General features: G+C 43.3%; 1 pseudogene; it reads right to left on the bottom strand.

Moving 5' to 3' along the window:
- LOC146821186 (uncharacterized) overlaps nucleotides 1-20,212 on the bottom strand; it is a 171,622-nt pseudogene that overhangs the window by 52,029 nt on the left and 99,381 nt on the right.

The following is a 20,212-nucleotide window of genomic DNA, read 5'->3' as shown; positions in this document are numbered from 1 at the left end:
TTAATTTTATCCAGATTTACTGTTTAGTCAAAACATGAAAATGTGATCTCAGGCCTCCAATATGGTTTTATAACAGGCAGGGTAACTACAGGTCAATGTTTAAACCTGTATTTACTTGAAAACAAATATGCTGTCAGCACTTAGACCACAGAGGTAGCTCGCAGCTAGGGCAAGGGAAGAAAAATAAAGCACAAGAGGGCATACGTTCACATGGGAGCCCGGGAATACCTCAAAATAATAAAGAGAATGGGGGTGGTGCGGATGTGACTCCACAGAGGTTGTTGGATACCCATAAGATTGACCCCCAGAATAACTCTGGGCCCGACTTTCAGGGCTCCAACTCCTCCCGTTTACCTCCAAAGATAGAAGAGAGAAGTGACATTCTAAATACTGCCCCCAGAGTCAGTTCCCCTAGTGACCGTTCTGACAGGTGTCCCACCCGTTAAGCAGGGTACAAAGGAGTCAATGATAGATCTGCTACACAAGTGACACACTGGTTGGACAACTAGTTAGTAAATGGTTGCCACTTAGTATCCCATGATATCATGGCTAGAAGAGTGGGATGGGTTGGTGCCGCTACAAAAAAAGACAGGGGGGTAATTGCATCGTGGTTAACCTAACGCACCCCACCCACACAAAAGTCACGATTTACGGTCATTATAGACAAGAATCTAAAGCTGGAATTAAGGTTGTCCCGCTTCACTTTTTCTATCCTGCAGGGGTACAACGTCAAAGGTTCCAGAGTATAAACTTTGGTCTTTTACCAGCAAGGCCATTACAATCCCCTAATGTGAGCACAGCTATATGATTTGCCCCACTGAGGGATCTAGGCAGTATTGATTGACAATTGGTCCCAACTGAGGGTGTGGAAGCAATAAGGGTGCCACCCATTACCGGGGGAGGTCATTAATACCCCTTTAAAGCCTGTTGCTACTCAACTCGGGTTATTGAACTTTAAACTAATGTCCTCGAATATTGCTGGACTATGGCCTAAAAAAGATGAGGAGCAGGCCCTGACCACAATAAGGTACTGTCATGTTGTCACATTACAAGAAACATGGGATACGTCTGACTCTTTTGTTTTACCCCTTTTTATAAAGCCGCTTCCCCCATACAATAGGACGTGCTAAGGGAGACCTGCTTACTTTGATATCACTTAAATTGGCTTGCACGATGAAGATATTATTCTGTCCATCCCCCCTTTGTTAGCAGTAGAATTAACTTTCTCCAAGTCTCCCACCTTGGTGGTAATCAACTTTTATAATTTGTTTTGTAGGGAAAACGATATCGAGCATGTAGCTGTACTTGAAGGTTTTCTGGAGCATTATGGAGAGGAGAGCTGCTTCTACTTTGAAGTCATTATAATGGGGGATTTCAATGTGCAACACTGTCCCTCTAATTGCAAACAAGCTAAAGGTTCTTGGGACACCCATGTTCCTTCAGCCCATTTCAAACATTCTGCCCAAGGCTGCCCGCAAGAGAGCCTACTTGCTACTAATAATCTACAATGTCTTGAGAATACGGATAAGATAGATGCAGTTCCATCTTTTATTGGTAGGGGACATTGCTCGACCATAGATTTCATTTTGGTATCTGCTCCTTTGCTTTCAGACATATTAAAAGTAAGCCCCACTTGAAGTTGCTATAGTGACCATAACCCATTGATTCTAGTAATGATGGGAAGTTGGTTTTCCATGGGGCTGAGAGAAAGAGCCTAACAAATAGGGATTTTAAACAACTAGATCAGGCCCGAACAATGTGGTGAGGGAAGATAATGCCGGTGGCTTTTTTAGCCAGGTTATACATGGAGGATGAAGAAGATGTCAAACTGTGTTTTGATAACCACACTGAGGCCGGTGTTGTCATAGAGGCTCTTGGTAACCTTGTAAAGCGGATTGCAGAAAATGTTACGGGGAGAGGAAAGATAGGGGAGATTAAGGGGGAAAAAAGGTTTGATGTAGACTACTCTAAAACCTATAAGGCTGCTATGCATGCATTAAAACATAAGCCCAGGGATGGAGAAACAATTAAAATATGTAGGAAAGCTTATAAATTGGCTCTAAATCAAAGGAAAGACAAGATACAGGAACAGGCATGGCAGATTCTAAATCAGGTTGATGTCCTGTACAACAGTTCTAAATTTCGGAAAATCATAAATAGTAATTTTTTTCTCCTTGAGAACAGATTGTGTCATCCCCGCTGAAAGATGGGTTAGTCATTCCAAGCAGATTTATGGAAGGTTTGACCTAGTGGAAAATATTATTCCCTGGGAACCTCGTCTAGAGACACGTCTGCTGTGCTTTGGGGTAGACAGAATCCAGAAAGTGATCAGGGCCACTTCAGGTCGAAAAGCCCGGAGGCCTGATGGGGTCCTTGTGGATCTTTATAAGGCTGACCCAGGGACATGGGCAAAGATCGTAACTAGGGTCTTTAACGCAGCAATAACGGGCGGCTCACCGTCATCTTGAGCCACAGCGGTTATTTTACCTATTTTCAAAAAAGGGACGACCCTGCTTGTTACGGCCTGATTTCACTACTGGATTCGGCAGCTAAAATCATGGGGAAAGTGATTTTACATCGCTTAAGAATATGGTTAGATGCAAGTAATATAACTTCAGACCTGCAATATGGTTTCAGAAAAGGCATGGGGACAGTGGACCAATGCATAAATCTACTTATGATGATCGGCAAAGTTACACTCGCTAAAAAGGGACGTATGTACATGGCATTCAGAGACTTAACGTCTGCCTTTGACTGAGCAAATAGGTCAAAAATTTGGCCCTTAATATTAGAAATTGGAATGGACGCCTATCTGATGGCCTTCCTGCACTCGTCCTACTTCAATTTGACTACATCTGCCAGATCCAAAGTAAACGGTTTCCTTAAAAAATCCTGGAAGGTCAAACGAGGGGTGAGACAGGGATGCATTTTGACCCCTGTTTTATTTACCTTATACATTAACAATCTAGGGGCTGCCCTGTCGACTTCTAGCAAAGACATTCCTAAGCAGGCTCTAAACTCATCCCTACTCTCTTATATGCAGATGATGCATGACAACTTGTAAACACTTTTATTGACTTTATGATTTCACTTGACCTCTCCAATAACTTTTTCGAATCCCATATAATGTCAACTGGTAACACAAAGCGTGACAAGTGTACGCTTCTATGCAAAGGTGGAGAACTGACAAATGTCTCTACATTTCCTTATTTGGGTATTTTGTTTGGCGAAAAAGGGTCATGGGTGGCTCAGCGAATACTCAAGAAAAACACCCTGTCTAGAGCAGCATGAACAACTAAGGACTTTGCCAGGAGACTTTGGGGGCAAACCACTACAACCCCTATTGAAGGTCTGCAATGAGAAGTGTGTCCCAATGGCCATGTATGGCAGCATGGTATGGGGCTATAAGGAGGCCGTCGATCTGCAAGGGGCTGAAAATAAATATCTGCGAAAACCTCTAGCGGTACCCCTCAGCACCCCTTTTTTATGGTGCATGAAGACCTAGGGCATGGTTACATTTCTGATTGCATAGCAGTGGCCCCCTTGATATGGTCGTTAAAAATATGGTCTAGCCCCACTCCTTCCCCGAACCAATCTATTTTAGAAGACTGTATGAGGCTTGATAGAGCTGCTGACGTTCCCTGGCTAGGTTATACATCTCAGCAGTTAGCAAAAATAGGGCACCCTGAGCTCTTACGTCATCCCAGACAGATGTATCCAGGAGAGCTCAAAGATATTAAAAGGCAATTTCTAACCAGGAGGATGGTGAAGAGGCAAAATAGTGAACTTAATAAACCCACGATAAGACAACATATAATATTAAGCTCTGGGACCTTAGAACAACCCTTTTGGTCTTATATTAAAAATTCCATCAATTTTTTCTTTTAATCAGATTTAGGTTTAATTACATTCACTGGTGTTTGACGGGTCCCAAGGGTTTTTCTAAGCTAGGGGCCCTAAAGCCCTGTTCTTGTGATGATTTCTCAGACCAAGGTCTTTTACATTTTATGTCTTTCTGTGGATTTTATAATGATCTCTGGATAAAATACATCCTACCACTTTTAAAACATTGTCATTTTGCACAAGTGAGACCAGCTCTGATTTATTTGCAAACGCTGCACTCACCTTTGATATGTTATGGGGTTGCAAGCTTTTTAGCAGGAGCTTTACAGCGAAGAAAAAACTTTGATCATGCACTGAACCGAGATCAGAAATGTCATGTTTTAGAGGGCATTGTTTTTAATTATCTGTTAGCACTGTATAGAATGCACTTTATCAAGGTCTGTGAGGGTGAAGCAGTTCTGTCTTGTTAAGTCAAACATATGTTAGGGCATAGGAATCCATACATGGTAACTGTATATGAAATACTGGACCTGTTCTTTTATTATATATTGTATAGTTTTATCTTTTTACTCTTGGCGTGTGTAATGTGCTTTTATGGTCAAAACTGGCTGAATAAAGTTTTTACTTGACTTGACTTTGCTTCAATATTGGGGAGTGAACCGATCTAAACCATGCAAAAAATATATAACACAAAATGTGTGCCGGCAGTATTATATGGCACCGACATTTGGGGGTATACAGACACTTTGTTGCTTCAAATTGTTGAGAACACTTTATTAGACAGTTATTGGCCCTTCCTCGCAACACTTCATCTCATATTGCTCCTGAAGGTCTAGGCTGGAGTTACATCTCGTACAGGCTCACCCTCCCCCCTTTGATACAATGGTTTCTGCTGTGGATTAACCCTAAAACCGAGCTAAACAGAATGTTGTAAGGAACTGCTTGAATCTTGATGACGCAGCCACAATTACATACCTGCAGTGTTTAAAATCTGGTTTAGGGCTTTGGGCCACCCAAAACCGTTTAAGGAAATCTGATACGTTCTGGACGTTTGAGTCCATTGAATTGAACACTCTTCAGAATGTACCCATGCCAATGTGAGAACAACATTGTTGATTTACTATATTTAATCTTTGTTACCAACTCCAATCACTGTTTTCTCCTTAATAGATTTCAATTGAGTATTGTTCATTGTCTATTGGCTGTCCCACAAGGCTGGAGTCGGGAAGAATGTATCCCTCTCTGGTTGGGTGTGATTTATGTTTGACCCAAAACACAATGCACTGGTCCATGTTTTGTGACTGTTATGTTGACGTACATATTAGGTTTGCTTTACTTTTCTTAAATGTCTTGAATTTTACTCAGGTAAGGCCGGTAAGGCAGGCCCTGACATGACATATTCACAAATGTTTTCACTTGAACGTATTTGTTGTTATATTGTTGTTTATTTTAAAGGAGCTATCGAAAAGAGGTAGTTAACCCCTTCAGCGCTGCGCGGATTCCCGCGCAGTGCTGAAGGATCTGAGCGCGGGCGGGGCCATGACGGAACGGTTCCGTCATAAGCACAGCCCAACCGACGTGCATGACGGAACCGTTCCGTCACAAGCGTCGAAGGGGTTAATGGGCAACTAACTGTTATTGTATGCGCATGTTGTACCAGTTATTGTAAGGTTCACTCAAAATAGAAATGAAGATTATAAATGAATGAATGAATGACTCACCTTGCCACACGGTTATTATTGTACAGGCTGGCCTGTATCTTTATTTCCAAGCCAGTAGATAAATTGGGGAAAGCAATGGTATTTTTCACTTTCAAAATATAAACTTAAAAAGAAAACATGAAGAAATAACTTTAAAAGTATTTGAGTGCTGTTAAAATAATTTAAAAACAGTGAACAGAGGAATAATCACCATGTTATTTATAGACTGGGAGATGGTCTGCAAATGATCTGTATTATTGTTATAGGCCCAATCAAGTGACTTGCATGCTTGCATTTTAGAATACTCATACAGCTGCCAAGTAGGCCTACGCTTTTTTCAAGTGTGAGATTTTCATCCAGATGTGTCTATTTTTGTCGATAGCATGCTGCTGGTTTGGAACCAATGCTCACAAAAAGTTAAACTTCAATTTAAAGAATGCAGTGTGTCTGAAAGCCAGACTATAAGACACTATAACATATGTGACACCTATTACCTGCTCTCACTTGTGCGCATTATTAATCCAAGTTGTTTTGTGCTCCAATTGACTACTTTTTTGTACTGAATTTGGCACAGGTTTGACCACAGATCCTAAATGAAAATACATTTTAAATGTGAAGATGATTATGAGTTATCTGTACAATTGGGAAGTATGTTTTAACTTCCTAAACTGTATTGCACTAGCAATTATATAGTGCTTTTTTGCTTACTGTGAGGCCTAAAGTACTTTTGGGAGTAATGACATATTCCTAGTCATTTGTCTTCAGAGGCACCTTTAGACCAGCAGGCCCTGGGTCTGCACAGAGAAGCTAAATTACACCATTTCAAACCTGTTTGTCAATATTTGGGGAATGTTTAACTTTCACTAAAATAGTCCAGGACTGGAGTTAAACTAGTAAATGAGCCTCCCAGTCAATTGTGTGGAATGTTTCACTTGGGCTGTATTTGGAAGACACAGCAGCCAAGCTGAAAAGTAAGTAGGAAAACCTACCAGGAGGTTATACCTGCAGCCTGTTTTCGTCATAAAAAATGAAATTTGACTCATGTCACCTGCTGTGCAGCAATTCCCTGCTTGACCTAGGGGCACTATGCAGTTCAAAAAGGCAAAAAATATTTTTCAGCTAGAGCGAATAAAACGTTCCCTAGGGTCCCTCTTCACAGCGGTTACTCATAACCTACCACAGAAGGAGGTAGATGGTGGTAAAAGGAGAATTGATGGGGGGTGTGGCTTTGGAGCCGGAGGGAATGGCCGCCGCTTACAAGAGCTCCGTGAGGGCATAAAGCGACGGGCCTCCTCCAGACTTTCAACGCGTATGCAGGAATCACCGAGCCGCTTCCTCATGCGGCGGAACACTTTGGCATCCTTTTAAGACCTTCAAGGCGGCACCGGGTGAACGCGCTACAATGCTTCACAACGTTCTTCTCACATCGCGGATCCTCGGTAAGATGCGGCCGCCATTTTAGTTAATTGGCTTTCCTGCTCCACGTATAACTGCTGCCTTGATTCGACATGCTTTCGCCCTGAATTGATTCTTCAATATATCTGCAACAATGGAAACAGTTTTTCTTCAGTATTATTGACTTCTGTGGGCAACATTGTCACTTTTTGGCAATTTTTTGGCGCTGTTCTTTTTTCTCTTCAGCTTTCTTTCAGCATTTCAGGGCGCCATCTTAGTTTTCTAAATTTTATCTGCCAATTTTTCCTTTAAAATAGCCATACTGGAACATAATCACTTATTCAGTTTTAACTTTTCCCTTGCAGCTGGACATTATATTTTTGCTCCTTGATTCAAACTGCGTTTCTAGTCAGATTTTTGTTTTACTTACTTCTCAGCAATAAATAGCAGATTGCTTGACGCCATTTTTGATCCTTGGTGTTTACTTTTCAATTCTCCTTTTTAAAAAATGGCTTGCTCTAACCGCACTTCTTCACAGCAATTGTCTGCGCCTTCTTCGTCATTAGAAGATATTAATCCTTTTAGCGTGCTACAGGATAACATGGAGGAAAATCTTAATGACTCTGTTGGAATAAAAGGCACATCTACTACTACTTCTCGTTCGAGCAGTAAACCCAAATCCAAAATTCCCTCCACATCGGGAAAACGAATAAAGACAAATCCTCCTTCCCCTACCAACTCTGCCTCTTCTGTTTCTTTGGATCTTTTGCTTGAGGAAATGCTCAAACCATATATGGCTAAAACAAATACCTGACTTCAAAGCCTTGAGGACAACTGGGCACACACCGAGCATTGAGTTGCGGATCTTGAAAGGAGAGTGACTTCAGTGCAGGTTGTCTCGGACCAGGTTCCCGGCATTCACAAAGAAATTCATTTTCTTAGGCAGCAGGTTGAGAATTTGGAAAATCGTAACAGGTGCAATAACCTACGCATTTACGGTTTGCCGGAAGGTCTTGAAGGGTCGCATCCTATATCCTTCTTTCAATCTTTCTTGCCAACGCTTCTGGGTCTTCCTACCTCCCCTCCATTGAATATTCAGCGAGCTCATCGTTTGGGTCCAGTATCCCGCTTATCTAATTCTTCTGCCTCTCCCACGAAACCTAGAGGAGTCATCCTGTACTTTCTAGAATATAATGACCTCATAAAAGTTATTCAGGCGGCCAAACAGAAAGGGAAAATTACTTGGAATGGCTCAAATCTCTTTTTTGCTCAGGATTACGCTAAGGCTACTGCAGACCGACGCAAACAGTTTCTGGACATGAGACCGGCCCTGCGTGCCCTGAATGCCCGATATGGATTGCTTCACCCTTGCCTTTTCAAAGTAACCCACAACAATAGAACAACAAATTATGAGGATCCGGCTCTCCTTCAACAATTTTTGAACTCACACTGGGATGATTCCATGGACACTCCTGGTTTATAATTGTTGACTCATTTCATAACGGGTTGTTGTTATTTGGCATTGCCCCCTCTCCTATTGTTTTTTTTTTTTTACTGCGTTGTGAATTATCCTTTTAATGTTTTTTTCTCTCTTCCTTTCTCAGGTGCGGTTCTGTGATCTTTTGTTGTTGTTTATGATGTTTTCGCCTGGAGGCGTTTTCCCCTTGCTGCGTCCTCTTGGAGTTCTCCGTTTCGACGTGCTACCTTCCCTATGTGGCTCTTCCATCCCCACGTTTCTTGTATTTTTATGGTATGTCTTTTTGACATTATTTTGTATCATCGATTGTTTGACTTGTTTTGTTTTCCTGTTCAATGTCTCTAGTATCTCTGTCTTTTTTTCTCCAACTCTTTTTTCTTCCTTTTCTTCTCTTTTTCCTTTCTTCGCTTTTTGTTAACATTTAATCACATCTTTGGTCTTTGTTCTTTTCCCCCTTTCTTGTACGGTATCTTCATCTCTACATTTCACAATACTTCTTTTGTTAACTCTTCCTTTATACATATCTTTTTCTTTTCCTTCATCCTGAGTCTATTTTACAACCTTTTATTCCCTGTTTTCTTTCTCCTAGGTAATAAGGTTCTAATTTCTTATACTGGTTGCATATTGATTGCTCATATTCTGTTTGATCGATATTACTTAACTGTTTTTATTATATTTGTACAGATTCTTTTTAATGGTTTACCTTTAGAGTTATAACTTGGAATGTTAAAGGAGTCAATAATCCCATCAAAAGACAACGCGTGTTAACCCATTTATCTAGATTGAATACTGATATTGCTCTAATCCAAGAAATGCACCTATCAGATGCTGAAGCAGCTAAATTGAAAAGAGGTTGGGTGGGTCATGTCTTTTCTTCCCCAGTTTTAGGGGATTTTATGTCATCAAAAACATCAGTTTTCAATTGTACATCAGGAAAATGATCCTGATGGTCGTTGGGTAATTGTTAAATTACTTATTGATCAAATACCCTTAGTTTTATTTAATGTTTATGCACCTGTTACTATTGATAATATGTTTTGGACTTAGGTTTCTGACAAACTTCTTCTGTTAGATGACGATTAAGTTATCTTTGGAGGTGACTGTAACCAGGTTCTGGGCCCTATATTAGATAGACACTCTTCTGTAAAATTCTCCAATTCTAAGATGCACTCACAATTTACCTCTGCCATACGTCGTAAAGCTTTAATTGATATCTGAAGACTTTATAATCCAGATTTACAAGATTATACTTTATATTCTCCTCCTCACAACTCACAATCTAGAATAGATTATCTCTTTTTTGTGGTACTGAAAATTCTGGACCCGTGTTATAAACATCGTCGTATCATGACCAAGGATGATTAGAATACTATGCACAAGCATTTTCGTCATATTCGGGTGACGAAATTACCCTGAAATCAGAGTTTCCGTCCTGAACCCTCGGGTTCCATTTGAACGGCAGCCATCTTGTGATTGCCCTGACATAGGCCAATGACTAAGGCCAAAAACGAGTCTGAAGGACATGTACACCTTTGCTGACTCCTCTGTGACCTGGGCAAGCTGACTCCACTGCCTGAAGCCAAACCTGTTCAGCCAGTTCCTTTCCCAGTGGCCGAATGAGATTAGTATCAAGGCACAACCTATCATAAAACCTTTCATCACACACAAACCATGCCTAATCTTACACACACCTGTCCCTGTTCCTTTCTTTATGACTTGCTTTACGAGGAGGAGGTGCCCGTTTTTATTGGGGGTCCGTCGATATCTGATGAAAGTACTGAGTCTCGCCGGGTAATTGATTGAGGGCTGGACAAACTGAAATATGGGCTTGTCATCATGACTCTGCTTTTTCTTTGTAGTGAAAATATGTGAATGGTTAACTGTAAAATAAGGAATGTTTGCCTAAAGCATAATATTTTGTATAAAAAGAGAAGGCTGGCTTTGTAAGGTTGAGCAGTCTCCTGAGAATATACACCGTGTTGTACTTCTAGGATACCTGTTACTGGCTGCAGCCAATAAATACGATCTTTGACTTCACCAAGAAGACTCTGTGTTTCTGTAGTCTGAAACAGGAAGGACTCGAAGTCTTAGGGTGTGTTCCCTGGCACCGCTGGGTTCTGAAAAACCCAGTACTTCATTTTCAGTAAACCTTTGTCTCAACTTGTCACTCATGCTGAAATTGGTTCTATCCTCATCTCAGACCATGCTCCAGTTTTTGTAGATTTTGAACTGCTGCCCTTTTCTCCTAATGCAGGTAGATGGCGTTTTAATAACGCATTATTATCGGATCCTAATTTCACAGGTCAGTTTAGATCTTTTGCTTCTGAATTCTTTTCTATTAATTCCATTCTGGACTCTTCTCCTGTAATGATTTGGGACTCTTTTAAAGCTGCAGCCAGAGGATTCATTATAAATTTTGTATCACGGAAAAAAAAGTTTTTTGAAGCCAAAAATTCTCAGTTATTAGCCAAGATTAAGCAACTTGAATATTGTCATTATCTGAAACATCGTTAAAAAATCTTATTGAAGCAAAAATCTCTTTTAATAAATCTACTACAGAAGCTGCATCCTCTTATCTCTTCAAAAGTAGTGCCCGTTATTATGGTGGCCAAAATAAGATGGGTAAACTTCTTGCAAATTATTTAAAAATCTGTTGTGAACGGACTAAAATCGAATCCATACGTAAAAATGTAGGAATTTGCTATTTAAAGATAATGATATTCCAAATGGATTCGTTTCATTTTACAAAAATTTGTATACACCATAGCACCAACCAACTTCAGATGCACTTTCCTCTTGCTTCCAATTAATAAATTCCCCTCCCCCTTATGATACTGATTTTTCTTTATTAGAAGCGGACATCACTTTAGCTGAGATTAAACATGCTGTATCCGTATTGAAAAGAGGTTAAGCACCTGGTCCTGATGGGTTTACTATTGACTTTTATGCTCACTTCGCGGCTTTATTACTTTCCCATCTCTTATTACTTTATAAGTCTTTTGTCAAGGATGGTTCCTCTTCAGGATCTTTTTAAGAAGCCGTGATCTGTTTAATTCCCGAGGAGAACAAAGATCCCGCTTTTTGTAAAAATTATCGCCCAATCTCCCTAGTTAATTTAGACTATAAGATTTTTGCCAAAATTCTTGCGCTTCGTATTGATCCCATTCTGCCGAACCTTATTGGATCTGAACAATCAGGATTTATTAAAGGTCGTTTATCCTCAGACAATTCCAGAGTCTTCTTTAACCTTTTAAGTAAGGCCTCTTCTCTCGACTACCCCACTGCTGCGATAGCATTAGATGCTGAAAAAGCATTTGACAGGATCGGCTGGGATTTTATGTTTCATGCTCTTCGGTGGATCGGATTCCCTACTAATTTGATTTCTCTTATTTCTTTACTTTACTCTGGCCCTAAGGCTTCTATTTTTGTTAATGGGAAAACCTCAGAATATTTTCCTCTTTTCAGAGGTGTGCGTCAAGGTTGCCCTTTATCTCCTCTTTTATTTATAATCGCATTAGAACCCTTCTTAGCGAAAATTAGGTTAGATGATAGAATTACTGGTTTTAACCTTGCCACTACTCAGGTTAAAATGTCTGTTTATGCTGACGACATCCTCCTGTACTGCTCAAATCCCTCCACTTCTCTTCCAGCCTTTCTTTCTCAAGTTGATACTTTTTCTCAACTCTCCGGATACCGACTTATCTTGGATAAATGTGAGGTTCTTCCATTAAATGTTCTCTGTCTGAAACAGGATTTTGTCTCCACTGGTTTCTCCTGGAAATCCTCTAAAATAAAATATTTAGGTCTGTGGTTCTCTCCTACCATTCCAGAAACCTTAAAAGAAATCTTTGACAATCTTACTAAAAATGTATCTATCTCTATTGACCGATGGCATCCACTGTTTCTGTCCTGGTGGGGACGCATGGACTCTATTAAGATGATGCTTTCGCCGTTAATTCTCTATCTTCTATCTATGATCCCAGTTCATATTCCTGGTTTTTACTTTAAAAAAATTGATTCTCTGTTAAACAAATTCCTTTGGAAAAATAAGACTCCTCAAATTGCTCTCAACACCCTTAAGGCTGACAAAACCTCTGGAGGTCTCAAATTTCCTGATTTTAAATCCTATCATTATGCTTTTTCTCTTAGGCAATCTTCCCGTTGGCTTTCTCCGGATCAAGGTGTGCATCCTCCTATTTGGTTGACTATTGAAAAATATTTTATAGCTCCTTTTCACTTTATTGAATCTCTTAACTTTACTAACACTATTCCTTCTTTTCGCTCTCAAGTTATCTCTCATACACGTAAAATATTAAAGCCACTTCTTCCGTCCACGTACCCCTCATTTTCTTCGTTAGATCTGCAACCTATCTGGAATAATCACCTGTTGCGTATCAAGGGCCGTACTATTTATTGGAAGTCTTGGAGACTCAAGGGTTTACTTTGGATTTCACAATTAGTATCTAATCATACTCCGCTATCCTTCTCGGAGCTTCAATTACAATTTTCTTTACCCCCTTCATGTAAATCTCAATATGATTCTCTCCTTCCACCTCTCTTACAATATCTTCTTTCCTTACCGCCTAATCCTAATATTCCTTCTAAATGCTCGTCTTTTTCCTTTTTTATCTACTAATACATCAGCTTCCTCTTTATATAGAACTTTGTTTTTCTCTTCTGTTAGAACCAAGGGGAAGGCTGAATTGGCTTGGAAAAAGGATCTTGCGGATTGTTGGACTATCCCATTTTGGGATAAATTATGGTCCAAAATTCATAAAACATCTAGGGCAGCGAATACTTCTCAGACTCTTTATTTTGTTTACAAACGCCTTCTTCTAACTCCTTCAAAGTTAGCTTCTTTCTCTGCAGACTATTCTTCGTCCTGTTGGTCATGCAAAATGACTTCAGCTGATTTAAAACATGTGCTCTTTGACTGTCCCTCTCTTTCCCGTTTTTGGCTCCTGGTCTGGTCTCAAATAATAACATTTTCAATACCCAAATCCCTTTTTCTCTATCTAACATCTTTTTAGGCTCCTTATCACATTCTTGGCCTCACCCAACTCCTAATCCCTCTTTAATTGACTTATTATTAGCTGTAGCCCTTCATTTAATAACTTCCAACTGGAAACAAGTTGAAAAAGTTACCTTCAAAGCCTGGTGGAATGCTGTTTGTTTTCATCATAGATTGGATACAAGTAATGTTTCTCCTCTATCCTTATCTATTAAAAGAGATCTTGTATGGCTCCCTTTATCCACTTACCTAACTGATATAGCTTCTAGTTCCACCACTACAGTGAATACTCCAGATGAAGTCAGAAAACCTCCATAAATCCTCTGTTGTCTTTTTAAGCTTAGTTCTAAGTGTATGCTTTGAATTACTCCTTTTTCTTTTCAGTATTTTATCTTATGAATTTATGATTACAGTATATTTATTACAGTTCTTGTATATGCAATAGAGTCTCAGGTTCTGATAATACTTTCTATTATATTGGATTTTCTTCCCCCTTATCCCCTCTCTCCCTCTCTTTCCTTTTCCTGTTTATTACTAATAGGTTTTTGTTGTTTTAGATTCATTATATGGTGTTTCTCCTATATGATGTTACTTCTGTTTGTATGCTACAGTTTTTCTCTTCAATAAACTTTAAACTTAAAAAAAAAAAGGAGAATTGATGGTAAAACAATGTGAAACAGTGATGAGGTTATTAACACACAGTTTTCTGGATCCTTCCCTATCATGAGGCTCCTTATGGCTGATACCCAGTGATGCTATGTCTGCCTAGGGTCACCACAGGGTTTCCAGTCACCGGAACACTGCGCTGCCTGTCCTGGATCATCCAGCAGGTCATTGCACACTGGCACGTGTACGCTTGTTTCAGTTCAATTGGACGAGCACACCTGAAAACAGACGTTTCTAAATGGAAAGCCCCTGAACGTAATAGTTGTGTTCTAATGGCATGGAGTATTGGTACCCATTGTCAAATGACATCATTGTCAAATGGATTTGAAATGGTGTAATTTATGTTATTATTATTTAGTCACAGCAACAAAAAAAACAGAAGCGCTTTTGCCTGTGGATCACTGGATACATTGCATGTCAATGTGTAGTTACCCCCAAACTCCCCCAGCCACCACGACCCAGACCCGGTGTGGATTAAAGAAGGAAGGTAAAGAGGTGACGTTGTCACCTACCCTTCCTAGCTCTGAACAGGGAACTCCTGAGTAGAGCCCGCGCATGCCTCAGTCAAGCGGAGAAGGCGTAATTATTTGCGGCAAGTGAGTTTTAAGAACTCTGATGTTAGCAGCTGCAAAAAGGGGCTCCACGGCTTTGGAAATGTTGTGCCCTGATTTGTCAAAGTTAGGATTATTAGCTCCATCCCCAATATGTACCACAGTCTATTTAGCCATCCTTGGAATGTACCCGGTACTCCAATGTGATAAGATATTCTGAAGGGCCGCCGTTAGTGCTAGCCCCATGTGTCTACCCCTACGAGATTTCAATAGAGAGGTAAGTGCATTAGGAATATGTAGGTGGGAAATCTGGAGAGTTCTGTGTCGAGATGAGTGTCTATGTCACTATGGACCTGTGCCCAGCAAAATACTAACTTTGGGCATTCCCATAGAATATGTAGAAGTGTACCGTGTGATTCACAATGGCGCCAGTGCTCTGGGGATCTGGATGGTTTATATTTATGCACTCTGGCGGGGTAAGGTACCAGTAAGTTACGATCTTTGTTGCCGTTTCGAATCCAGAAACCTTATGGGCTGTGTGTCAAGCACAGTAATGTATGTCCTTACTTTCTTCCAAGGGAAATTCCCGCCCTATCTCTGTTTCCCAGCATTTTTTGGCCTGCGGATTTGGGTGGTGCATCCGTAGGGCTTATGATTCGGTGAAGCGGTGTAATGAGGCGTGCGTTTGCCGAGCTTGATAGCAGCCACTGCTCAAACGGGGTAAGGTGGCGTTGTGCTCCTGGGCAAACCGAGGGGTGTGTCACTCAGTGGCGCATCTGGATGTAGTGCCAGCGCTCGCCTTCAGGCAAATCGTGCTCTGTTCGAAGAGTCTCAAAGGGGATTAGGCCTTCTGTGTCGAATATGTGTCCCACCGATCTGCGATGGAACGCTGGGTCTGTCAGGGCTGGTGTAAAGTCAGGGTTACCCACTGTGTCAAAGGGGAGGGAAAGGAGGTAAGGCCTGTATTAGTCACCAATCTGTCCCATACTGCCAGTGTGGGCTTGGTGATCAAGAGAAGAAATAGGTTTGGGGCCGTGCGCTTTTAGGAAGAAATGGGATTCTCCACAAAGGTTGTCCTGCCAGAGCCTTATCCATGAAAAGCCAGTGCTTTTCAGACTCGGGCGGGACCACTCTGCAAAAACTCGGAGTTGGGTGGCTTGATAATATCGGGAAAGGTCTGGAAGTCCCAGATTCCTGTCAAGGGGAGGTCTGTAGGTGAGTTCTCTGCGGAGACAGGGTCTTTTGCCAGCCCAGACAAAACGATTGAGCTCGTCCTGGAGGGAGCGAAGGGATCCCGAAGGGGGTTCAGCTGGAAGGACTTGAAAAAATACAGAATCCGGGGTAGGATGGCCATTTTTACTGCTGCTATCCTTCCGAGCCAAGAGGGAGAGTACGGCCGCCAGTGGCTGAGGTCAGACTCAACCTAACGGGTCAGAGTACTGTAGTTAAGGGCTACCATTGCCGATATTGCAGGGGTGATGTGAAGTCCTAGGTAGAGGATAGATGTTGGGGCCCATTGAAGGGGAAAGGCTTGACGGAGGGTATCTTGCGAGTGGTGCAGTAAGGTCAGGTAGAGGACCTGCGAATTTTGAATATTCATTTTAAATCCAGCAGCTCGGCCGAATGCTGTCAGTTTGTCAAGGAGCGCCGGCAGCAACGTGGCTGGAGCCTCTAGAGTTGCTAGGACAGGCCAATTGTGTGGCGGTCTCTGCCAAACTTAATCCCCTGTAGAAGAGGGTTGGTCCGCACTCTACATGCCAACGGCTCAATGTATAAGGCAAAGAGCAGGAACAACAAGGGGCACCCCTGCCTAGTGCCCCTGCTTATTGGATATGAGATGGAGGACTGGCTGGTCACCCGTACATTGCCGTCGGATGATCGTAGGTGCTGAAATTCCATCCCTGGAAATATTCTCAGAGGCCAAAGTGTTTTAAAGTGGCCTCAAGGTAGGGCCATTGGACTCTGTCAAACACCTTCTCTGCGTTTACGGCCAGCAGCATCCATTCCTGAGCTTTTCTCTGGGCTTTGTCTATGTGGTGGAGGACCCTCTTTCTGTTGTCACTACATTGTCGTTGAGAAAAAAATCTGGCCTGGTCCGGGACAATGAAGCCTGGGAGTAGGGGATTAAGACAAGCTGCTGGGATGCCTGTAAAGATTTTACGGTCAACATTTAGGAGATAAATGGGCTTATGCGAGGAGCATTGTGTTTTAACCTTCCCTGGATTAGGACTCACCACAATGGATGCCATTGTCATAGATGGCGGAAGGGCTGATGAGGTCCCCAGGGCGTTAAAGAGTCTAGGAGGAGGGCTGCCAAGATCTGGCACAAGGTCTTATGGAAGATGACAGGGAAGTCATCTGGGGCGGGGGATTTGGATGGTTTCTTGCGGGCTATGCTAGAGATGACCTCTTCTAAATGAATGGGGCTATCTAAGTTGGCTCTTTGATCTGGGGTTAGAGTAAAAGTATGTGTCACCTGTATCTACACCAATGTAGCATCTGGTGGGAGGAACTGTGATGTACATAAATCTTGATAGAATTCCCTAAATGCCTAAGCTATAAGGGGGTCATCCTTCCTTTCACGGCACATAAAGTCTAGTAGCCTTTGGACTCAATGTTTCTGACGCTGGATTTGGAATCTGTTGGCAAAAAAGCACCCGAATCGGTCGCCACCAACATAGAATCGGTGCCCAAGGCAGAGAGCCGCATATTTGACCCTGTCTACATCAATGCCAGCAAGTGGTGTCCTGGCGGCCTCAAGCTGTCTCCGGACCCAGGGGGCTCTGGTCCTTATGTGGATGCGTTCGAGTTCCTCCACTTGAAGGGACAGGCACTCCCTTTTGTCCCAGCAAAGTTTGGTTCCGGAAGCTGATATCACTATCAACTCCCCCTGACCACTGCCTTTAGGGTGTCCCACAGGGTTGAAACTGCAACGTCAGGGGTGTCGTTGATGGCAAAGTAATCAGTAACGACTCTAGAGATTTGGCTTATGTTTTCAGGGCGTTGCAGGAGACCCTCTCATAGGTGCCAGCTTCTAAAGAAGGGGCCCGTTTGCGGGGCTGTGAGCGTGACCACCGTGGCGAAGTGGCCTGACAGAGACGAGGTGAGGTCAGGCAAGCCTAGGAAGTGGTCCAGTCTGGCATAGGTCTTATGTGCAAAGCAGTAATACGTATAATCTCGTTGTCCTCCTGCAGCGTTGTTACTTTGCTTCTGATGCAGCCCAAATGGAGATTACACAATGTCGAAGCCTACGAGCGGCTCCCGCGAAGCGGGGGCCGCGAGGCGCTAAATACTGGCAGGGGAGGAGTCAGGAAGAGGACCCAGGTGCGTCAGGTAAGCTCTTCGCACGGCGCCCTGGTCCTCGCAGTCCTGGAGTTAAAAGGAAAGTTAAAAAATGTTCGTTGTCCTCCTGCAGCGTTGTTACTTTGCTTCTGATGCAGCCCAAATGGAGATTTCACAATGTCGAAGCCTACGAGCGGCACCCGCAAAGCGGGAGCCGTGAGGCGCTAAATACTGGCAGGGGAGGAGTCAGGAAGAGGACCCAGGTGCGTCAGGTAAGCTCTTCGCACGGCGCCCTGGTCCTCGCAGCCCCGGAGTTTAAAGGAAAGTTAAAAAATGTTCGTTGTCCTCCTGCAGCGTTGTTACTTTGCTTCTGATGCAGCCCAAATGGAGATTTCACAATGTCGAAGCCTACGAGCGGCGCCCGCGAAGCGGGGGCCGCGAGGCGCTAAATACTGGCAGGGGAGGAGTCAGGAAGAGGACCCAGGTGCGTCAAGTAAGCTCTTCGCACGGCGCCCTGGTCCTCGCAGTCCCGGAGTTTAAAGGAAAGTTAACAAATGTTCGTTGTCCTCCTGCAGCGTTGTTACTTTGCTTCTGATGCAGCCCAAATGGAGATTTCACAATGTCGAAGCCTACGAGCGGCACTAGTATCCAGGGAGGAGGTGCGTTTCTTGCAGTAAGCAGATGTGCGCTCCTTAATGCTCCAGGTAGGAGAGGATAGAGCATCTTTTTAAAGAATGTTTGAGGCTCTTGACATTAAGGGTGAGCACCACTATCCGATCCGACATTGGGTAGTGTTTTATGAACCCCTGAGTAGACCTTCCCCCAGTTCTAGATAAGGTGAGCAGGCAGGAACGTGTTGAGATTCATTGTTGGGGGTGACAGCATCATGAGCTCATTTAAGTAATCCCCAGGTCCAACAATAGGAAACTGTACGTCACCCAACCACTTGGAGTAATGAAATAATAACACAAAACTAACATGACTTATGTCGAAGTCCATGTCCCACAGTTCCACGGGGTATTCATGCAGTGGGGTGTGCGTGGTTGTGGTCTCCCTCCATCCCCGCAGGAGCCCGCCTTAGCCCATGGCAGAAGGCAGCATGAGAGGAGGGGGTGAGGTGAAGGAAGAAGAGGGAGAGAAAGGGAGAGGAGAGCAGGGACCGCAGAGAGGAAGACTCAGGGTGTTGCTGGTCTAGAGGAGTTTCCTGCTGAGGATTCTATGATGGCCTGCCTCTCCTTGGCCATAGTTTCTGGGTCCGGGTGGAGTTAGATCGGAGTCGATCTTGTGCTCATCTGACCTTGGGCTCTCCATCTATCTCAATCCCGTGCTTTGCCTTGAATGGACTCAGGTGAGTTTTCTTTCAGGTCCAGGATGCTGCGCGCCTCCTCCAGTGACTGGTTTTGGTGTAGCTTCCCTTCGTGATGGATCACCAAGCAAAACGGGTGACCCCATGTGTACTGTACCCCTGCCGCCCAAAGGTGGGTGGTGATTGGGTGAAAGGCTTTGCGTTTCTGGAGGGTCACAGCTACAAGGTCTTGATAGAGGACAGAGTGATGTCCTTGGTATTGTATTGGGTTTTTCTCTCCCATCCTCTGCAAAATGCGCTCCTTCAGGGGATAGTCATGGGCACACATCTGAATGTCAAGGAGAGCGGCTACGGGCCAGCGCCTAGGGCCAACTCTGTGTGCTCGGTCCAATTTGATGTCCAGTTCTGGGGGTGGGCTCCAGTATCGATCTAAAGAGCCTCGCCATGAAGGAGGAGATGTCCGATCCTTCTGCCCCGGAGGGCACGCCTCTTATGCGGGTGTTATTCCGGCGTGATCTGTTCTTCAAATCTTCGGTGTGGGCTTGAAGGCCCAGGTGTTGGTCTCTGAGGCGAAGGATTTCTTGTTGGAGTTGTTCTATTTCTTCCTCTCTACTTTCCTCCTGGTCCTCCAGGGTTGAGACTCTGTCCCCCAGCCCGTCCATGTCCTGTTGGAGGTCTTTCAGTTCAGTTGCGAGCTCTCTCTTAAAGGATTGGAGATATTTGAGCAGGGAAGAAAATAGCAACTCTAGGTATGGGCGATTGATCGATTCATCTAAGGCTCCGGCAGCAGGGTTCCTCTCTGAGGACACTGCTGGCATTGCATCTCCCACCGGACCTCCCAGGGTTTTCAGGAGCTTATCCTTGAGGTCGTGGTTTTTCTTGCCCCTTCTGGCGGCCTTGTTTGGGCAGAGAGTCAGGGGAAGCTAGGCCAGGAGATGTCAGGGCGCTGTGGGGCTCTTGAGGATCTGGTGGACCCCAAGG

Source organism: Triturus cristatus, chromosome 6 (assembly GCF_964204655.1).
Source record: "Triturus cristatus chromosome 6, aTriCri1.1, whole genome shotgun sequence".
NCBI lineage: Eukaryota > Metazoa > Chordata > Amphibia > Caudata > Salamandridae > Triturus > Triturus cristatus.
This window is presented reverse-complemented; position numbering and strand designations above follow the sequence as displayed.